At 37.0% G+C, this 23,651-nt stretch overlaps 1 long non-coding RNA gene across 1 annotated transcript in view; it reads right to left on the reverse strand.

The window, feature by feature from the left end:
* LOC121387864 overlaps positions 1–18,043 on the reverse strand; it is a 45,959-nt gene extending 27,916 nt beyond the window's left edge. The window contains exon 1 of the long non-coding RNA XR_005959895.1: positions 17,849–18,043. This is a non-coding gene — a long non-coding RNA (uncharacterized LOC121387864). The remainder of the gene's footprint in view (positions 1–17,848) is intronic.
* Positions 18,044–23,651: the final 5,608 nt, after the last annotated feature.

Genomic DNA, 23,651 nt, shown 5'->3' on the forward strand with positions numbered 1-23,651 from the left:
CCGATATCTCTAAACCCTAGCTATTTATCATAAAACCGAATATTGCCTGGGGGTACAACGTGGTCCTCCCCCTATCAAGTGATAAATTCCACAGCGACCACGCCGGCATATTTTTCTTAGATCGCCAGACTTACTGACGCCTAGTCGCCAAAATCACGGTCGTCGAAACCGCAGTCGCAGAGGTATTACGTAACTACTGGCCAAATGGCCTCCACACCTGGACTAAGTGCATTAATGGGATGCACGGTCGCGCGAAGGTATTACGTAACAAAGTGCCCACCTGAGTGGAGTGCATATTGGAACTGCACACGGCCCTCTAACACAATTAATATCGCCACAGGCGAAAACAAAATTAAGAGCATGTTCCGTCACACTACCATCGCGATCTTAACTTTTTTCTACGATCGCCAGCCCGTTCCACGACGCGGAGTAGCTTACTATCACTAATTACTGAGAACATTTACAATTGGTATGAGGCAGTTGTAAGCCATTAACGTAGAAAAGAAAGAAATGTTTTATTTAACGACGCACTGAACAATTGTTTTTTATGGTTATATGGTTAAGAACCACACAGATTTTGAGAGGAAACCCGCTGTCGCCACTGCATGGGCTACTCTTTCCGATTAGCAGCAAGGGATCTTTTATTTGCGCTTCCCACAGACAGGATAGCACAAACCATGGCCTTTGTTGAACCAGTTATGGATCACTGGTCGGTGCAAGTGGTTTACACCTACCCATTGAGCCTTGCGGAGCACTCACTCAGGGTTTGGAGTCGGTATCTCGATTAAAAATCCCATGCCTCGACTGGGATCCGAACCCAGTACCTACCAGCCTGTTGACCGATGGCCTAACCACGACGCCACTGAGGCCGGTTCCATTAACATAGATGTCAAATGGCAATTAGATGGTGATTTGATCATTTTCTGAGAAGAATACTAAATCATACGACCGTCACATGAAAATGCATGTCTTATTCATTCGGCAATTATTGCTTAACAAATAAACTGACAAAATTGCTTCATGGATGTCCGATACCAATGAATACATCTAAGATGTTCTGAAAAGTCGGTAACCACTTTATTATTTAACTAATTCGCAGTTCTTTGCAAAGATAATTTTAATCATTAAAGGGACACTTGCGACTACCGTAAGGTTGATTTGTGGGACGGCTGTGAAGTTTACGGTGCAAGTTGTAAAATTCACCTTAAGTCACTACAATTCACCTTAAGTCACTACAATTCACCTTAAGTCACTACAATTCACCTTAAGTCATTACAATTCACCTTAGCAACAATTCTTTCGTGGAACTGGACCCTGTACAATACATACTATACTCACTGCCTCGCCAAAAAGTGAACTGCCACTTTCAGACTAGCTTGCTAAATAAAAAATATAGCAGCGATGATATATGCTCATGAATCACTCTCAAAACAGTGACAATATCGGGTGTCTCTGGCTACGCTATCGATCATTACACCCGTCAGACAATAACCGTCAGCTAACTAGACGAATCTTTCGTAAAAGGATAAGGTAACTATAGCTTAATGTCTGTTTTATTTATTTCACAAATGAAACTCTGAATGAACGCGCCTCGACCCCACTCCACCCCCACCCTCACCCCCACGCTTTAGCACTATTTCTTACGGTAGAACATGATAGCCAGGGTCGGTCCAACAGGGAGAACACAATGGAAGTCAATCTAAAAGACATAGCCGTTTTCCGTGATGAATAAAGAGTCGAGGCATTCGGTAAAATAGAGGTTGATTCCATCTATAGGAGCACAGCCACTCCTGACTTTGTTGGGAGCTCACGGAAATGGCAATGCCCACAAATACCTATGTTCTTTTGGTTAACAGGCGATTTCTACAGACAGACTCCTGGTATCATTTTATCTCACAACTCGTTGCTTAAAAACGTATTAAACTCGCTTATGCTCGTTTGATATATTTTAAAACAATTCGTTGTGAGATAAAAGGTATATAGGGTGTATACTACCAAATCAAATCACATAGACAATAGTAACATATGTGGCTAAAACTCCTACCTGCAGCGTATCAATCGACATAAACGCCACGGATATAAATCCTACCACCCTTTACACTTAAAGTGAATCAGAAAACAATTGGGGGTCAAGCTGCTCGTTTCTGAGATAACGGGTAGCGTCTATGACTACCATAGTTCCGCACAAACTTTGAGTACTTTTTTTACATGTACCCCATACATGTTTCAAGCACCCAGATGAAACTATTATTTTTTACAACCAACACACTCACATTTATAACCAATCACAGGACTTGTAGTGTTCACTTGTCTATCAAAAGTTGGGTGCACCTCGAACTTTGACCCAGCCGGAAGTTATTTGGTTTAGTACTACCTCTAACGCCACTCAAGTATTAATCTCTATTTACAACATTATGGTTACAACTGTCATCTTGAATATATAGGTTGAGGCGATAACGTAGCATTTGACAACCCACAACCTTAACCACTCGGCCAACCAGGGATACGTTTAGCCAGACTGAGTAGAAACATGTCCGCTAGACTGGTTTATGCGCTTCACGGTAAACCAAATGGCCACGTCGGGAACCAATTAAATAGTTCGCGAACGTTAGCGAAACGTTTTCTGGCTGAGCTTGGGCAGGTTATATAAAAGATCCCATACTGCCAATCGAAAGTGGTAGCCCATAGAGTGGCGACAGCGGGTTTCCTCTCGTTATATGTGTGGTCCTTAATCATATGTCCAACACCATATAACCATAATTACAATGTATTGAGTGCGTTGTTAAATAAGGCATTTTTCCCCTTCACGAGTAGCCATTTTTGTTCTTGTTGCTACATAGAATAATAGTTTCTGGCACGAGTCCTTTTGTAGATGGTTTTTCTGACACTCGACTCAAGAAATTCAATCAATGGAGCTCGCTAAAACTCGCTTCAAGGATTGATTTTCTTTAAAAAAAAAAAAAAAAAAGCATCTACAAAATAGCGGTTCTTCTGGGATCGATCCCCGTCGGTGGACCCATTGGGCTATTTCTCGCTCCAGCCAGTACTCCATAACTGGTGTAACAAAGGCCGTGGTATGTACTATCCTGTCTGTGGGATGGTGCATATAAAAGATCATTTGCTGTTAATCGAAAAGAGTAGCCCATGAAGTGGCGACAGCGGGTTTCCTCTCTCAATACCTGTGTGGTCCTTAACCATATAACCGTAAATAAAATGTGTTGAGTGCGTCGTTAAATAAAACATTTCCTTTATATATATATATATATATATATATATATATATATATATAGAGAGAGAGAGAGAGAGAGAGAGAGAGAGAGAGAGAGAGAGAGAGAGAGAGAGAGAGACAGAGAGTGTGTGTGTGTGTGTGTGTGTGTGTGTGTGTGTGTGTGTCTTTATTTCATCCAGAGTTGTAATATATATATATATATTTCATTATACTCATACAAAAGAACATACAAGACAAGCATACAATAAATTAATAAATAAAACTATGACAAATGTGGATAAGTAGAGCATGCATCGAACCATGAGTACATAGATAGTGATTCAAATATAAGCACATAAAGTGTATGGGGTAATACAATTATCGCCTGCTATTGGTGGCTTCAAAGTATTGTTTGATTAGTAGATAAATGTCATATATAACGGTTTCATAGTAAATACTTTCTATCGAGTCATCAACATTAACTGGAGGTCCACAAGATAATATCTTTGTAATAAAAACAGAATCAGGAAGACTCTGAAGAGCGACACTGACTTCCACTGGCCCGATGGCTAGAAGAGATTTCCAGAATTCGTCTCTAATTTCAGATATAAATTGACAGTGACATATAACATGTATTAGCTAATCAGAATATTTTAAGTGACAAGAGGGGACACACTTCTTCACATGACATAGGTCGCCGCGAAGTGCATATATTTATTACACGATGTCAGTGTTATTTTAACACGAGAAATTTGCCATGCTTTGTGGATATTTAAATTGGGATGGAGTTGCAGAAAATGGCTGATGTCTGGCGAAGACGAGATTTGTGTTTGCCCCTTTAATTCTTCAAAACCAACACGCTTTTCTTAACTAGTCGTTTCCACGTATATTTCGGTGGAAATGTTGACGTCTCATAGAAATCAATCAGATGATTTAAAAGTTGGTACTTACACATAATCCAGTGTATGTCTGTTATAAAACCTAAAGGTGTTGTAACACATTTATTTTTAAAACAGAGGGGCCTACTTGTTATAACTTTATATACCAAGGTCCAAGTTGGGGTTCGTAGGAGATGACCCAGAAAATATAATTTGTGTATGCCTATTATTGCTTCAATAGAGGAGACACCAATCAATCCTAGGCAGATGTCTGTTCGAGTTCTGGGCAAACCCTGAATATTCTTTATAGAGAACCTAAAGGCACGTTCTAATACTTAACAGTTCATTCCTTAAAATATTGTTCTATAATTCGAACCCATATAGAGATTTTCACAGACATAGTACCTTTACGAGTTTTATACTTGTGATTGAAATAAGACCAGATTGATGACAGCCGGATTGCAGTAGGGCCATGCTTGTAGATTTTATTGTCTTACATGATTCCATTGTCCTTTCCCAGTGATCAAATTGTTTGTATTTGGGAGTTGTTTATTATAAAGAAAAAACACTGGATCACGTTCTTTGGCAAAACTGATGATTTGACTTTTTTGAGACGAGAATGTAAATCGCAATTTGGAATTATAATGTTCACACATCAGAAGCATGTCTTGCATGTTTCGAGGGGAAGAGGAAACGAGGGCAATATCGTCTGATTGTGTTGGACAGGATATGTCGGCATCCAGAATCACTGATCTTTTCTCGGACTTACTCAGTTTGTTTAGTAATTGATGTATATATAGCACACACAATTTTGAAGCAAGCATGCTACCCTGACACAGTCCCCTAAATTGTCAGAATTTTCTTGAATACATATTGTGTACTTGAACAGAGGATTTAGCGTTACGGTGTATACTGTCCAAAATTTTAGGAGAGATTCCAATTTCTGACAAATTAAACATTAAACCCTGTACGCCAACCAGTGTCGAAAGCTTTCGAGTTATCACAAAATGCAACACTAGTACAGTCACTGTGCTCTCTGTAGTGGTTAAAGGGACATTCCTGAGTTTGCTGCATTTTTAAAGATGTTATTGACTAACAGACTTTTTAACGATTGTAATTACATATCAAATATATTTTTCTGCATAACATATTATTTGCTGTATATTAAACGTGTTTCTGATCGTTCTAATATTTGTACTAGGTTAAATTTTATTTTATTTCCTAGAATATATATTTTTTCGTACGTACGAAATTATTTGAAGACAAAAGCCAGTTTGGGCTTCTTACAAATATTAAGACTACCAGAAACACATTGAATATACAGACACTAATATTCTAAACAAGAAAATATATTTAATATGTAAGTTTAATCGTAGAAATATTTATTAGTCGGAAACATCTTACAATGTTGCAAACTCAGGAATGTCCCTTTAATGGTTTCTTGAAGCACGAACGACGTGTCCAGACTTGAAAGATCGCGTTGGAATCAACATTGATGGTTATTAGGTTACATGCTGGTTGCTGTTAACTGTGGCATTATGGAGTCCAGAACACTTTCGAATATCTTGAAGATCACAGGAAGAAGTGTAATATGCCTGTAAGAATCACAGTTTAATCGGGACTTGTTATTCCCATTGATTATGCAGACAAGGACACCGAGGTGCCATTCTTAATGAATACAATTGTTGTTAATAATAAGTGAGAAAAGTTGTGCCAGGCAAACGAAAAGATGAGAGCCTCCGTGTTTCAGGTGTTCATAGAATATTCCATCCGAATCACAGGCTTTTGTTGTTTGGTAGGTTAGAGCATATTTTCTTAACTAGAGAGGCAGATATATAGAATTCTTCATTGGAAATGAATGCGTGCCGTTTAAAATCGGATACCTTTACTTCCAAGTACGATTTGAAGTTGTCATCAAAATGGTATTCTGTTGTATCACTAAATACATGCTAATGTGATCTGCCATGATGGACATCAAGTGATGTTAAATATGTCTCAAATGTAACACAATATTTTAACAGTTTGTAATTTGAAGCTTTTACGGAATTATCGATATGACTGTACCATGTTTGTAGGAACTGATCTGTAAGTCTTAAAGAAAGAAATTCTTTAAAGAGTGTAGCACTTGCAATTATATTACATTGTGGCACCCATATATATGTACAACCAATGTTATCCAGTATTGATTTTGGTTTAAACAATATTTTATTAGCAAATGAAATTTGGGATTGGCCAACAGGCAAGTGCCTATATTAAGAACTCTTCCTACATTTACAAAAAATATACATGTTATACATCAAGATGGCTAGAACAATATTACAAAAAGATAACACGGATAGATGGGGGAATAGAAGAGAGGAGTGTGTAGAAGAAACAAAGAATAAATAGCAAACAGTTAGAATGGTTAAATGGTTAAATGATCTCGAAACGCTTATTATTAATAATAAATTTCTGAACAGATTTAAATATACAGATATTATCTTGGACACTTAAATTTGAATCTCCAAATAGCAAAGTAAGACACTTGAGATTATAATAGTTCAGTAAATGGGTATTGCGAGCTGCAACATATATTGAGCAAAAACACAAAAATGTTCTGCATCTTCAAATGGATGGCTGCAAATACAACAAGGGGTATCTGTCACAGGTCGTACAAATTTGTGATCATTCAAATCACTGGTACCCAAACGGAGTCGGCTATGTAGAATCTGTTGCCATCTATCACCTTCATAAAAATAAGATGGAACAGCAGGGTCGTGTTTGTTCATTTGTATTTTAAACAATTTTAATGAAGAAGAGTTTCTAATATCAGGCAACAGATTATTCCATAATTTTACTGCAGAAGGAAAGAAGGAGTTCGAAAACAATTTTGTTCGACAAAAATATGTTTGTAGGTCTCCGCATAACGCATATAGTATTCATTACGTTATGCAGCAGAGCGAGGTAGTTGTACGGTTAAACAAGTTGGTAACATGTTATTTGAAAGTTTATATATTGATTTTACAAAGTCTGTCCATTTATGTTTGTAAATATTATTATTGTAGTCGTTCAACAACGATCTATAAACAAATAATGATAACTTGGACTGCTTCCCTGTAATTAGTCTGAACCAAAAGGTAATCACCCTTAGCTTTTCAGTTATAGTTCCCGGGAAAAGTCCAAGTTAACTATACAACATGTACAACGGTGTAGAATTCCTCACTTGTAACAGTAGTTTAAAAAAATTATTATACAGTTTATCTATGGAAGCTAAACTTTCAAAACCCCATGTTTCGCATCCGTATAAAAGGACTGGTATGACCATGCAATCAAATAATTTAAGCTGACAGTGAATAGATATATTACAGCGTTTTCCTTGTTTGAGAACGAAGTACATAGCTTTATGTGCTTGTTCGTACAACATTTTTCTTGCACTAGTAAATTTGTTTAAACACCAAGGTATTTATAAGTATCTACTTTATCAAGTTTGGACTTTCCCAAATCAAACGTTTTGTTATAATCCTTCTTGTTGCCACTAAAATTAAAACCTTTGTATTTTTACAATTGACAGTTAGTTTTCATTCTGTACAATATGAATTAAAAGTATTTAGTAATGTCTGCATATCTTTAAATTTATCTGCGAAAAGCGCTGTGTCGTCTGCATTAGAGTAAGACAACAAGAACAATAGTGTTAATCAGGGTGGCATCTGTGAATAATCCATCTATGTGGATACCATTGCATTCATTCTTCCTAAACGTGGCACACTTTGTAAAAGCACAGTAATTGCTATCTATCTATTGCATTAATTCTTTCTAAACGTTTCTTCAAGGTCGTTAAGGAACAAGGCCAACAGCAAGAGTGATACATGTTCAGCTTCCCTAACACCCACACAACAAGGAAAATAATGTGTCCATGCGTTATGAGCAGTAACACAAGATTTAATATTCTGGTACATACTCTATATGACTTGGAAACATTTACCATTTATACCGTTTTGTATACGGTTACTCCAGAGTCCGCTTTGCCATACTGAATCAAATGTTTTGCTAAAATCTATAAATGTACAAAATAGTTTTTTCTTTTGTGCTTTTAATAATTCGATAAGTCCATAGATAGTAAAGATATGATCGTTCGTAGAATATTCCTTTCTAAATCCAGCTTGAACTTCTGAGAGTAAATCGGTTCAATTTAGCCTATTATTCAAGACGGCAGTAAAGAGTTTCCCAAGACAACTGAGTAATGTAATGGGTCTATAGTTTTCAGGAGCCTCCCTGTCGCCACTTTTATAAATAGGTTTAATTATACCATCCAGCCAGGAATCTGGGAAGATACCTTCATCAAATACTAAATTAAAGATTTTGACATATAGAGAACTCATGCAATTTATTGGCGGCTTAAAGCCGCACACCCTAGTTCCATCCAGCGAAAATAAATTATAATTTGGTTAATCTACAAACCTGTAACACACTTAGATCACGTTTTTATCAAATGGAGTGAAAAAGCAGGTTTTATATCGATAAATACCATGGGAATCCCCATGTCCCAATTGCTTGAAATAATTTTGAAAGTTAGTATTCTGATGTCACCGGTAGAAGCACAACAATGCCTACGTCACGACAAATTTCACAGACGTGGGGTGCGTTCGTTTCACCTCTCCTGGACATGTTCCAACTGTTCTGTCCTGGTTGTATCCCCTCTCCAGATATCGTAAGACTTAGCAAAATTATTGGTTTTAAGGGTTTGTAACGTTTTGTATTGAGACACTTACTTGTCTGAACTTTATTGTTACTGAAAATGTTCACGAACTGTGAAGAAAAATCTCACAAATGAACAACAACAAATCGGATGTTGATTGCGCGAACCGTGCACGAGAAAACAAACCGAACCAAAATGATAACGGTCACGTGATATACCAACGTCTGTGACATTGAAAATAGATTGGACCTCGCTTGCTTAACGGTTTTTTCTCGACAACACGTTTTGTGAAAAAATGCAAAAAATGCATTTCGTGGTTTTACAAACATCAGGATTACCAAAAAGCACTTCAGGTGAATGGAAATGTGTATTCTAAATAATAAAATGTAAGTAAAGTGCAATTTTATTTGTGAAAAATGGGGTTTAATAGCGAAAAACAACACCGTAATGGTTAACAAATAAACGTAACTAGGGTGTGTCCCTTTAATATATTCGTTAATGATTTGGTCTGATCCAGGCGCCTTGTTGTTTTTTAGACCTTTAACAACGGCGAGTACTTCTTCTAAAATGAGTCTGTAGTGAAATTTAGTTCATTTGCACCTGCTGTATGTTCGTCGCTCCTGTTTACATCTTTACAGTAATCGTAAAGCTTATCTAAAGGTGGAAATTTACAGTCATCTTTGTTTTCTTTTAGCAGTTACCAAACGGCTAGGTTATCGTGATGACTGAGTTCTGTAATCTTGTGCTCCGTCTTCCAGTTATGTCTGTTTACGTGTTTGCGAATTACAATTTTATATTGTTTGCTGGCATTCAATAGGCGTTGTTTGTTATCCGGTGTTTTTCGTTTTTTTGTACATTGTTCTACCTTCCATGTACTTTCTTCTGAGTTATCTGCACTGATTTTCAAACCATGTCTTGTTACTGGTGTTTTAGCGCTTGGTTTTAACTCGGGTGCGTGTATAACCAAAGTGTCGACTGCTGTGTCAATAAACAGTTTTCCTAGGCTGTCCACTGTAACGTTAAGATCCTCTTTAGAGAAGTGTTCACTCAGCTTATCTAGATTGGCTTTTATGTCACTGATGACATCACGGTTTTATGTATCGTTATAGGATATTTTAGCCGGGGGCTAAACGTTGTTTATACATGTACCTCCGCTTTAAAAGTATTTATAATAAATTTACAGAAAATTGACAATTTACGAAGGACACCAACTTTCTTGCTGTTGAAGATATTATTACATTTATATGAATGAATGCATGAATGTTTAACGACACCCCAGCACGAAAACTGCATCGGCTATTGAGTGTCAAATTGTGGCAATGGAAAAACTATCAATATCAATATAAAAATGCAATAGTCATATTAAATTTATATGTATTAGGTTTTGATTGACAGTATTGTGGTAAGTAAATAGTTTTGGATTCTTTTTTTAAAATGGGCATTTCAGTATATAGCTGTTTGCCTTATTTATATTCCAAGAATTAATTTTGCTTTCCGTTCGTTTGTTTTGTTGTTATAGTGGAATGCAATAACTATTTTGTTCAGTAAATCGATTTTTAAGTTTGGACATTTCATCTTTAAGGATGGTAAGATGTTTGCCTTGATAATTTGTTTTGTTGACCGTACAGTCGATGACCTGAACGAGTTCTCCTCGGGGAGTGATAAGGTCACGTTGGATACGAGCTACTGACTCACTTAACACAATGTCCGATGTGTCGCAGTGGGCTTCTTCTGAGCAGTGTTCACCTTGGCTGTGGAAAATAATGTCTTGGCGTTTGGAAAAGTATATAACCTAAAACAAATGTCGTCTTTCGTGTCTCCTTGACAATTCCGGAATAAAAAAAAAAGTATTTTGCCAATTTTTGTTAATACGCTCTCGTCTGTTCGTGTACGTTGTTCATACCTCCGCTTTAACTGAGCGGTCGTGTGTTCAGAATGGTCGTAGCTTTTAAACAGTTTTAAACGTTCAAAACGCAAAGGTTCTAACTCATTTTTATCTCGATTTACTCATTCTATTAAACATTCGATTAAAACAAATTTAGGAACAGACAACAGTTCGTTGTTTACTATTTGTAGCAAATATGAATAGCTACTATGCTAATTTAATATTATGAATTTTTACCCTAGGCGTATGAGACGGAGGATCGGGGTGGGGTGGGGGGTGAGGGGTCAACTGCCGCCTCCCTCCATAACTCGAGTGCCTTCTAGCGTTATTCTTTTATATGTGAGAATATCGCTAGAGATGACTGTGTGTAATACTTCGGCAATCTTGAAAAAACAAATAAGTCTCCAGCTACTGTGTCTGAATACGCATTTTTTCCTAATTACTAGTTCCTAAAGACAGATTTTATGATCTGTATTTCTTTTGGTTTTATTCAGAATTCGTACTGCGCGTTTCGTGCAAAAACAAAAGGCATTCGCGTATTGTTCCATAGCACCTGCGCATCAAGCACCGTTTTAGCCGATTCTCCTTGCGAGTGTACATGATACCATAGGGTCGTCGGGGTTTTTCGTCTAGCGTAGAATTAATGCAATGATTCAACCAGGGAATAACTGAACTAAAGGTCTGTGGCATCAACTTCAGGATAAAATGCCTATTTTAGGCACAGTAGCTGACAACTATTTGTGAGCGTTATTCGAGCATAGCAATACGCTGCAGGACACTCGAGCTACTCTATCCAGTACTCTGTCGCATTCGGGCAGAAAAAAAATAATAAAGCCACTATATTCGGGCAAAATGACTTTGCCTGAAACCTTAGCGCCATATATTCATCATTTTACTCACAATATTAGTGGGGGCGGGACATAAATTTAAATTAAACGACAGGGCATTGCGTCGCCATTGTTTCGTACACAATCAGTTTAAGCTATTTTATCACCGCCTAGGTACAATAATTTATTTTAAATTACTTTTAAATTCAAAATACGATTAGGTACAGGGGTAATCACCAAAGTAAAAAACGAAGTAGCAACTCTAACCTCAATAATTAGATCGTAAAAATATACAACGGAGATAACTGAAGCATATACTTGTTCACACAACTAAAATACATAGAGGATATTTCATTTGTTTTGTTGTCTCATCAAGTGAAATTTTCTATTAATTATATAACTTGGTAATTTACGTTTATTTTTAAAATGCCAGCAGCAAAATAGTTTCGGCTTTCTTACAGTGAAGATAACACATTCTACAGTGACGATAACACATTTAAGAGTGAAATAGTGAAATTTTCACTCTAAAATGTGTTATCGTCACGGAGTGACTGATAACACTTGTATTTGACTGACATTTTAAGATATTTCACTAAATGTTATATAATAATTAGAGAATAACCAACTCGCTACGAAGAATTACGAATTATCTGTCCCGAGTGAATGAATGTTGTAAACCCGAGCCTTTGGCGAGGGAACATTCATTCACGAGGGACAGATAATTCGTAACTCCTCGTAGCGAGTTGGTTATTCTCTTTATTACCCATTGTCAATTTTAACTGATTTTTAATGTAAAATTCCTCTGCAGTCAACAACAAAGCCATTAGCCATTACGTCATATAGTATTACGCGCATTACATGACGTAATGTAAGTGACGTCATAGTATAAGGGCGTTCTTTTTACAGCTAAATGTTTGCAGTACAAAATAATACAACTGTATAATTTTGCATTTGAAAATAATTTTTATACATTACTAAAGCCGCTGTTTATGAAAATATACCATTTCATGTTTACGACGGGGATCGATCCCAAACCGTCCCGCCTGCGTGGCAAGAAATAGTGGTGTGCAATATTACTCGTATATTGGGATATTTACCGTGACGATAATATATCGCAATATAATATTTGAATATTGATATTTGGCAATATTTTACATTAAAAAACAATACAATCCTTATTTTATAGGTGATAGCGATCTCTCACAGTAAAGAGAAAACTGTTGAAAAACCTTGTCTCAGCCATTTTAAGGCTTAGGGTTCGGGCTTCACTATTAAACCTACAGGTGTGAGATATTCACATCATTTTAATTTTATTTGCCTAGTGGTAAACTAATGTCATTTTAAATTTGATTTTTTCATATTTTATATAGATTTTAAAGCAAACAAAATATACTTTATAATAGACAGTAACTTTTATTAGCTGCAATCTGATTAAAATTACATCTACTGGTCTACCAGTAGATATAACAGCATTGCGTGGACTCCCATGTCCAGGTGATATTTCATCTATAAATAACAATTTAAATATCGACCAATTACACTTCGCCTTTTATAGTGTTATTCGGGAGCATATAAATTCTAAAAATATCGGTCCAGACTATTTATGCAATAGGCGAACGTGTTGGTCTATTTCAACATTGAAACAAAAACGGGGAAAAGTGCAGTAATAAACTCTGGATTGTATACTAGTATAAACAGATTTTATGGCTATGCCATCACGGTTTTATTCCGTCTTGAAACGAATTTTATAGAAAATTTTATATTGAAATTAGTTTCCGGCATACTTCGTAATTCACCCGAATCATTTCGTATACCTTCGGCATAATCCCGAATGTTTTCAAATTCTTTTCAAATCACTGGCATGATTTTGCAAGTAAGGTTATGATTGGTCGAATGAAAGGTCAACTGGACATGACCTTCAACGTGCTGCTGTTAGATCCACAGGTAATACGACTTCCAAGCTAACTGTCGATGAAGCTGGACGCTGTCGCCTGTGCTCTCGAGCTACACACCATCAAGTTTACAGCTGGCAAGACGGGGTTGGTACTAACTCGGCGCCGAGAAGGAGTCTACCGACAAGCGGTCTTAGTTAGAGAGATGGATAGCCACACCATCCACAGGATCGCCAAGGCCCTTTTCGGCAACGACTACCGGAGTGTCATAACCATCCTCGCCGACCAGAGATGGAAGCACTTCATCCCCACCTTTGCCGGTTCTCCGCTCATCAGTTCGCCGTAGGCTAACCTCCACACCCTAACGGCCTTAACGAGGCCACTCACGTGGACATATAGATCGGACTTTAAACATTTAGACCTTCGTTCAAAATTTTATGTCGAAATTACTTCTTTTTTTTTAAATATTATTAAATAGTCCGATCCTCTCTTCTTTCTCTTATTTATTTTTGGACTGTCCTTCTAAAATGCTCCAAATTATATAAATATTCGGCCGAGCAGTCAATTCTTTTTTTTTTGGCTTGTAATTTTTTTTTTTTTTTTTTAAATTATTTTATTAACCTTTTTACTAATTGCTATTTTCAAATTTCGGCCCATTTTCAACACTACCCCCCCCCCCCCCCCCCCCCCCACACACACACACACACACACACATATCACGAGTCAGGCCACCGATCTTATCGGAGGTCGGACTCGGGATGGGCGTGTTCGAAACCCTAGTGGTATATGGGCACGTTAAACTAGTTATCATCATCATCATCATCATCATCATCATCACAGGTAATAGTAATTAAAGGGACATTCCCGAGTTTGCTGCCCTGTAAGATGTTTCCGACTAATAAAATATTTCTACGATTAAACTTACATATTAAATATATTTTCTTGTTTAGAATATTAGTGTCTATATATTCAATGTGTTTCTGGTCGTCTTAATATTTGTAATAAGCCAAAACTGGATTTTGTCTTCAAATAATTTCGTACGTACGAAAAAGTCGTTTTTAGGAAATAAAATGAAATTTAACCTAATACAAATTTTAGCACCATCAGAAACATGTTTAACATACAACCACTAATATTTTATGCAGAAAAATATATTTGACATGTAATTACAATCGTCAAAAAGTCTCTGTTAGTCGATAACATCTCAAAAATTGCAGCAAACTCAGGAATGTCCCTTTAACCAGTGGAGCTAATTTTAATTAGATTGTATCAGCTGTTTCTTTTCTTTTCCTTTTCTGTCCTTTCAGTTTATTCACTTGTATTTCACAAAGATTACTTTAATTGATTGATTGATTTATGTATTGAAAATTGCAGTCGCCATTATTATACAAGTTAATGTTTTCATTAGAAAGAGCCTCATAAATTGAATCACTTGTGCCAAATCCTTTTGTATGTATGTATGTATGTATGTATGTATGTGAATGAATGTACACATTGATTTATGAATATCTATATATTGTATGTATGTCGAGGTTGACTGTATATTAACGCACTGGCGCAGGGGATAACTAAATCCTTTCTGGCTTCACAAATTGTCCCATGCCGTTCCTGGGACTCGAACATGTGGCACCGAATCGCCCGCAAATTGTAAGACTAACCACGATGTGCTCTGAGCTATTGAGGCATCCTTAAAAAGGATGTTCTTTAACTCAACCACATGTCGAGGTTGACTGTTACATACATAGATATTATGTATGTGTTGAAATGTATGTATGTATGTATGTGTCTGTCTGTCTGTCTGTCTGTCTGTCTGTCTGTCTGTCTGTCTGTCTGTCTGTCTGTCTGTCCGTCCATCCGTCCATCCATCCATCGTCGATCAATGGATCGATAGATACATAAATAAATAGATATATATACATACATCGATCGATAGATACATAAATAAATAGATATAGATACATACATACATAATATGCAATATGTTATATGCAATAAAATATGTTTTTAATCAATCATACCTCATTGGTGGACCCTTTCTCTGATTTGAGTCTTTTTTCACATGTCGAGAGAAAGGGCACATGAAATATGTTTCATTGCAAATGGAGAAATGTAGCGGGTTTCCTCTAGGTCTGTATATCAGAAGTATCAAATGTTTAACATCAAGTAGGTGATGAGTAATAATTCAATGTTTTCAAGTCGTGCCATTAAAGGCATACTGTCACAGATTTAAGGACCTTATTTCTCTTTTAATGAATAATAAATAAAACAATTACATAATTTTTACAGACCAAATCTAACTATGCATCACTTTTAACTACATCATGATGGGGTAAAATCCATGTCCACCCTCTCAGCAATGTTAGTTTTTGAATTATGGACCATTGCGATAATTCAGTTATTTTTACAAAATAGCTTTAATAAGTGGAGTATGGTGGTTACGTAGATGGTTGAATAAAGTACGTTTAGGGACAAATCAAGTATATATATTTTTAAGTAATACTTTGTTTGGCCATGAAACAGGTCAGTGGTCTGTGACAGTATGCCTTTAAACAAAACTCCGTTAATATTCGTTTTCTTTTGCAGTGGCAAGGACGTTTAAACTGCAATAATAAATAATTTTCAGATTATTAATTTAAATTTATAGTGGAATTGCAATTGGTTTTCAACTTTACGAATGATTAGACAAAGTTTAGTTTATTAATAAAATTTTATATTGTGAAAGGTAACGAATGAATGAATGAATTAATTAATGTTTAACGACAACCCAGCACGAAAAATACATCGGCTATTGTGTGTCAAACTATTGTAAACGCAAATCTAAAGTGATGATCAACATCAATATAAAAGTTCAACAATTAAATAAAAACACAATGTAAAGAACTGTGTAAAAATGCAAACATCACAGATATATAATATTAAAATCTAGAATAAAAGTCAGTATCACGTAAAAACTGCAATAAAAGTTATGGATGGAATCGAAATGATTCCATCACATTTCTTTGTCCAAATAAATCTTTTCGAGTTGCTGACACATGCTTACACTCCACCAAAATGTGTCGCACCGTCAGAAAACGCTGAAAGTGCTCACACTGAGGTGGAGGATCTTTCTTCAAGATAAATGAATGGGTCAAGTAAGTATGACCGATGCGGGGAAAGATAACGTGATGTCAAGTTACTGATAAATATTTACACATTATTACACAAAACCCAGATTCTTTGTACTAATTTAGCATAGTTTAAGGAATTCCACTTGAAACAGTTAAGCGTAAACTGCTCCCTATTGCTAGAGCAAAACCTCAAAGTCGGGCAAAAATTGATACAGATATTCGGGGAAAATGGGCTAACCTGAGACCTTTTTACTATATTCCGACGCTATATAACCGTAAATAAAATGATACAGATATTCGGGAAAATGGGCTAACCTGAGACCTTTTTACTATATTCCGACGCCATATAACCGTAAATAAAATGATACAGATATTCGGGAAAAATGGGCTAACCTGAGACCTTTTTACTATATTCCGACGCCATATAACCGTAAATAAAATGATACAGATATTCGGGAAAAATGGGCTAACCTGAGACCTTTTTACTATATTCCGACGCCATATAACCGTAAATAAAATGATACAGATATTCGGGAAAAATGGGCTAACCTGAGACCTTTTTACTATATTCCGACGCCATATAACCGTAAATAAAATGATACAGATATTCGGGAAAAATGGGCTAACCTGAGACCTTTTTACTATATTCCGACGCCATATAACCGTAAATAAAATGTGATTAGTACGTCGTTAAATACAACATTTCCTTCCTTAATTTTTTACTATATATTTCTATAATGCTACCCTCACAATTAGTTTTAACCCATGTAAACATGCGTAGTGATTCCTTTGCACCGGCCTCGGTGGCGTCGTGGCAGGCCATCGGTCTACAGGCTGGTAGGTACTGGGTTCGGATCCCAGTCGAGGCATGGGATTTTTAATCCAAATACCGACTCCAAACCCTGAGTGAGTGCTCCGCAAGGCTCAATGGGTAGGTGTAAACCACTTGCACCGACCAGTGATCCATAACTGGTTCAACAAAGGCCATGGTTTGTGCTATCCTGCCTGTGGGAAGCGCAAATAAAAGATCCCATGCTGCCTGTCGTAAAAAAGAGTAGCCTATGTGGCGACAGCGGGTTTCCTCTAAAAACAGTGTCAGAATGACCATATGTTTGACGTCCAATAGCCGATGATAAGATTAAAAATCAATGTGCTCTAGTGGCGTCGTTAAATAAAACAAACTTTACTTTTACTGATTCCTTTGCAACCCTATATAGTTGTTTGGTACTAATGCTAATATGAATAAATGCTATCCAGATTCGTGCATTTTCCTTTAATTCGGGCGAAATAAAGCCAGCCTGCCCCCTTACAAAAATCTTAGCCCGTACGCCCATGCTTATTTACGAAACTATTTGAAGATATTGTAGTGCACTTACCAGATATGTAGTAAACGTCTTGAAAAGTAAGGTCAACCAAATAATTCGGAGTCGTTCTCGGAGACACAGAACAGTGTACAGTATTATCTATTTCACCTGGCTGTGTTATACTCGCAGCTGAATTATTAATCCACTCGTCATCATTATTATACAGACTAAGTCACCTGTACAAATTTCGGGACAGTTGGTGAGTTTATGGCTGCTGGTGCTGATGCTGGAAGGATAACGGTGTGAGAGTCGTCAGATGAGTAATTGCTTTTGTTATTTAAACCCGCTCGTAGGTAATCCAAAACGAGCTCTTGGCCAAACGATAATAAGTTACAATCGATAATAGGCGCGTTGGTAGTAGTGGGTGACCAATTGCCTTCTCGGTGGAGGCGTTCAGGTGCGCCGAGATTTTGTGGTTCATTTTCGGAAAAATGGCCACTTGAGAGCAGCGATTATGTTACGGGGATGACAGTGTTGCACTTGGTGTGATCGATGTGTTTAGTAAAGTATGACCAGCAGGGGTGGATTCGGGGGAGGAGGGTTCGGCGCTTTTCCATACCAAAACAATGTTCACGCCCACACAACGCACCCGCAATTATAGGCGTACGGGCTTTCATTTTTGTAAGGCGGGGGGCAGGGTGGCTTTTGCCCTAATTAAACGAAAATTCCAGAATTTGGTAAGTTCAAGTTGTAGAAGTATCACGGGGGGGGGGGGGGGGGGGGGGGGGGGGTGGGGGGGGGGGGGGTAACACGGTTGGGTGATGGATTTTTATACCCTTTGTATCTGTATGTTCTTGTACCCCGAGCCGACGGCGAGGTGTATAAGACCATACAGAGGGATAAAAATCCATAAACCCCTAGTGATGCTTCTACAACAACGAATATATCTTGCGGACATGTTTAATTACAAGATTTTCTTCAAACACATCCAGGTGCATTAATAATGTTCAAGCAAACAAAAAATTCAATAGCAACATCATGTACCCAATTTAGTGTTATTATAAGGAGATGTAAAGTGACGTCATTGGAATGATGACGTCATTGTATTATTACAATGCTTCGCCACATTAAAATGTTCGCTTTTCTAAAATTTCATTTTCCTAGTGGTTAGCAAAATGTTTGACGTTGGTAACAGACGAATTTTTGTATGGCGCATTAATACAATAACAACAGTCCGATGTTACAGGTGGGATATAAGAGATTTGACTCCGCCCACACGCAGTATAATGGGTTTTTTCTCCAAGACTACATAACCAATGAAATTCCGAGTATTTTAGATGAAGGCGAGATAACAACATTTATTCATATTAGCATTACTAATATTTTTCAATTCTTTATTCCGTTTTTTAGGCCATAGCCCATTTACAGACAACAAAAGGTGACATTTGAAGGACCCGTTGTTCAACAATTCATATAGCAAACTAAATATTATTTAACTGCAATTGGTTTGTATATAGATTTTAGGAAGAATAACAATATTTGTATTTTCTAACAATTATTTTTGGTGTACTTTATTTCATATATGTCTAGAAATTAACTTATATCCCACTATTATAGTTTTGATTAATACAATTTATTCTCATATTTATTATTTTCCTTTATTACCATACCCCACCCTCACCCACATACACACTCTTTATCAACATGTAGTCAGCTTATGTTTGTTGAACAACTGGACCTTTGTGCAGGTGACATTATTCCAAAGTACCACTATATGAACATCATAGCTATAATCTTTATGTATTTACATTACACACCAGATCTGTAACTTTCACCACTTCTTTCCTTTCTTAACTGCAATGCTTTAGCTAACTACATACCTAAACCTTTTAGTATATTTTCATTTCTTGTAGACATCAGTTCATTAAAAGTATACAAGGATCTATTTGTCAAAAACGTTTCATATAGTGGACAATTTATAATAAAATGGAATTCGTTTTCTACATCTCTTTTATTACATAATTTACAAATCCTATCCCTTTTATTTAAACCTATATTTCTACCTTCGTCCACAGCTAGACCCACTCCTCCCATTCTAATCAGTGATTTATCCTTTTTATACATGTCAAGTGCAGAAGATGTAAGATATAATTCAGGTTCTAGATTTAATTTATAGTTACAATATAATATCATACCTACTAGAATTAATGAATGAATGAATGAATGTTTAACGACACCCCAGCACGAAAAATACATTGGCTAATGGGAGTCAGACAATGGTAAATGCAAAAACAGTAAGTGATGAGCAACATCAATATAAAAATTTAAGATTCAAATAAAAACAGTGTAAAGAACTGTATAAAAAATACAAATATCATAGATAGATACTGACTTTTACTCAAAATTTCAATTTTGTGCTGTATTGGCCATTCTCAAAGAGAATGTTACACCCCTGCACCACGGTGAGGTTACAGCACGCGCAGGGGTACTAGAATTAATTTTCGTAATCCAGTGTTGTGTTTGAATATATTTTACTCTTTGTTTGAATGTGGCTATAAATAATGACTTATCCCCAACATCTTGAGATATCCACACATATCCAAAACCTAAAGAAAACATAATTTTCTTGATAGCAGTAGCCCGCGTATATCTTCCTGCATTATCTAAGAAATATAACATGTTGTAAGCTTTATGAGGATATCTGAAAATTGGCATTTCTAACAATTTTATCCAATACTGTACACACCTAATGAGACTGTTATGGTATATCAAATATCTTCCACATTCCCCTAGTGCCATGACATTTGGTACATATTTACTTACATTTAAAAATCGTTTACACGCCATATATTGTACTCTTTCTATACTTTCGAACTGTTGAAAACCCCATAGTTCAGACCCATACAATAAAATAGGTAATACCTGTGTATCAAATATTTTAAAGTAAATATGAAATGGGAATATTTTGTAGTTTGACATTGTTCTCAAAACCTCTATTAATGCTCTTTTACCTTTGACTGCTAAATGACTAGTTACTTGTGCTAAACTTGTTTGACTATTAAAACATATCCCAAGATAGATATATTGTGGAACCACATTTAGTATTTCCTTTCCATAATACAATTTTTCATTAAAGCAAAGTTTTCCCCCTCTTCGAAATACTACTACTTTTGTTTTCTGTAAATTTACAATCAGCTTCCATTTTTGACAATAATTATACAGTATATCTAGTTGCTTTTTAGCCCCCCTCGTGTATCTGAAATTAAACTAATATCGTCTGCAAGTAACAACATCATAATTTCTGTAAGATCTGGTGTCATCTGGATACCTCTTTCACAATACTTGACCATGTCACCACTAAGTTCATTTATATACAAAGAAAACAGCATCGGGCTTAAAACACACCCCTGCCTAAGGCCGACAGGGCACTCAAAAAAATATGTTAGTCCATTGTTTGTTCTGATACATGACATAAAGGTTTTATAAATAGCTTTAACACTGTCTATCAGTTTACCACACAGCCCAATGTCCTGTAGGAGAAACACTAACTTTTTTCTATCTATGCAATCAAATGCTTTTTTAAAATCAACAAATGTAACATATAACCTCCCCTTCCTTTTGGAGAGATATTTCTGTACACATGCATATAGAGTAAACACATTATCTATTGTAGAATAGCCAGCCCTAAAGCCTGCTTGAGCTTCGGTTATTTTATTATGATCATTGGCCCAGTCTGTTATCCTTTTACTGATAATAGAGATATATATTTTACTAAGTACAGGTAATGAAGTAATTCCACGGTAATTACTTGGATTATCTGTTAATCCATTCTTATAAATTGGCACTATTATTCCTTTTGTCCACATATCTGGGAATACACCACTACTATCAAATAGCTTTACAGGGTTGCAAACGAATCATTGCGCATTTTTAGGTGGATTACAACTAATTTTGAGGGTAAAATGATGGAAATCTATGATCTCAGGTTAGCACATTTTGCCCGAATATCTACATCATTTTTGCCCGAATTTGACATTTTTCTCAAGCACTCTTACGCTTATGCACGCAATAAAGTGTGTTTCAGTTAACGACACCACTAGAGCACATTGATTTATTAATTAATCATCTGCTACTGGATGCAAACATTTCATAATTTTGACATATAGTCTTGGAGATCAAAACCCGCTACATTTTTCCATTAGTAGCAATTGATTTTTTTTTATATGCCCCATACTACGGTCTTTGATACAACCAGTCGTGGTGCACTGGTTGAAACGAGACAGTCTAATAGGCCACAGGCGGGGATCGATCCCAGACCAACCGCGCATCAAGCGAGCACTTTACCACTGACCTATTTCCGCCTCGTAATACAAGTAGCACTATTTGCTGATGGGGGAAACGATCTTGTTGCTAATGTGAACATATTATTGCTGCCAATAGAAAAAGAGTCCTTGCTGCTAACATTTTCTGAACGACAAAACCGTTATCCGCCAGCAAGGCCGTATGTCTACACATTGCAGACACGAATGGGCATTTGGCAGAATAGTGGTTCATTTCATGAACCTCTATCTAGTGCCTCGTCTATAGGAGGATAGCCACTCTAGAAGAGCTACTCTACTAGAATTAGTTTGTTCGCCAAAGATATTACAGACATAGATAAGATATGATCAGATAAGGCCATACAAAGTCAATTTCTGCCATAGGTGTGTATGGTTTTCATTTCAACTTATTTTCGTTCTTATATCCAATTAAGGTTCAAGCTAGCTGTCCTGGGCACACACCTCAGCTATCTGGGCTGTCTGTCCAGGATAGTAGGTTAGCTGTTAGTGAGAGAGAGAAGAGGGTGTAGTGGTCCTACACCTACCTATTGAGTCGTTAAAACTCGCTCTAGGTGGGGGCCGGTACGGGGCTGCGAACCCAGTGCCTACCAGCCTTATGTTCGATGGCTTAACCACGACACCACCGAGGCCGGTAGTGCTATAGCGAAGAGCTAACGGGTTATATCCCTTTTGCTTTCAACTGTAGCCGCCGAATATCCTGCCAAGGTGAAAAAGTGGAAAGACAAGACCCCCTGCAAATACAGGTTGGTACACCACGGTAACTGGGTCTTTGCATACCCAGGGGAGACTTGGGGGGTGGCGGGTGGGGGATCTCGGAGCAGCTGGAGCCCCAGAGATGCAGTGTATATGACCCATGGACAGGCTCTGGCACTCATCAATCCAGCCCTAGTTATGGGCAATTAGCACGTTCATACAGGTAGCCAGTGTAGGAGAAGGAATACTCCTACATTAAAATCACCCGGAGAGGCAGCTATCGTAAGTCTTCGTTGACAATGAGGAGGAAAACTCAGAAATAACACCCGGGAGACTGACCCGTTCAGCAACCAACAAGCAAACCTCGAACTGTCGGTCAATTAAACAGATATTACCGAATACCGAACACTTTCAATCATATCGATGTCGTTCAAAATTTTATTCTGAATCTTTCTTCCCATCTGGCATTAATTTATGGAACAATTTATCAATGAATATTAAAAATTCCACATTAATTAGTTCTTTCAAGAAAAAATTAAAAGCAAAACGATTTGGCAGTAACTGCACATTTTTATGAGGGCGAAAGAAAGCTACAACTAATGCACTGCAGACTTGAGTAGTTAGTGAAGGAGAAGAGTGTGTAGTGGCCTTACACCTACCCATTGAACCCTTAAGAACTCGCTCTGAGATGGAGCCGGTACCGGGCTGCGAACCCTGTACCTACCAGCCTGTAGTCCGATGGCTTAACCACTGCACCACCGAGGCCGATCGTTAAAGACTCGAACATTTCCTATTATTTTGTTCTACTTATCCAGGTTAAGTCATTTAAATTTAAATTTAAA

This window comes from Gigantopelta aegis, chromosome 13 (genome assembly GCF_016097555.1).
Source record: "Gigantopelta aegis isolate Gae_Host chromosome 13, Gae_host_genome, whole genome shotgun sequence".
NCBI lineage: Eukaryota > Metazoa > Mollusca > Gastropoda > Neomphalida > Peltospiridae > Gigantopelta > Gigantopelta aegis.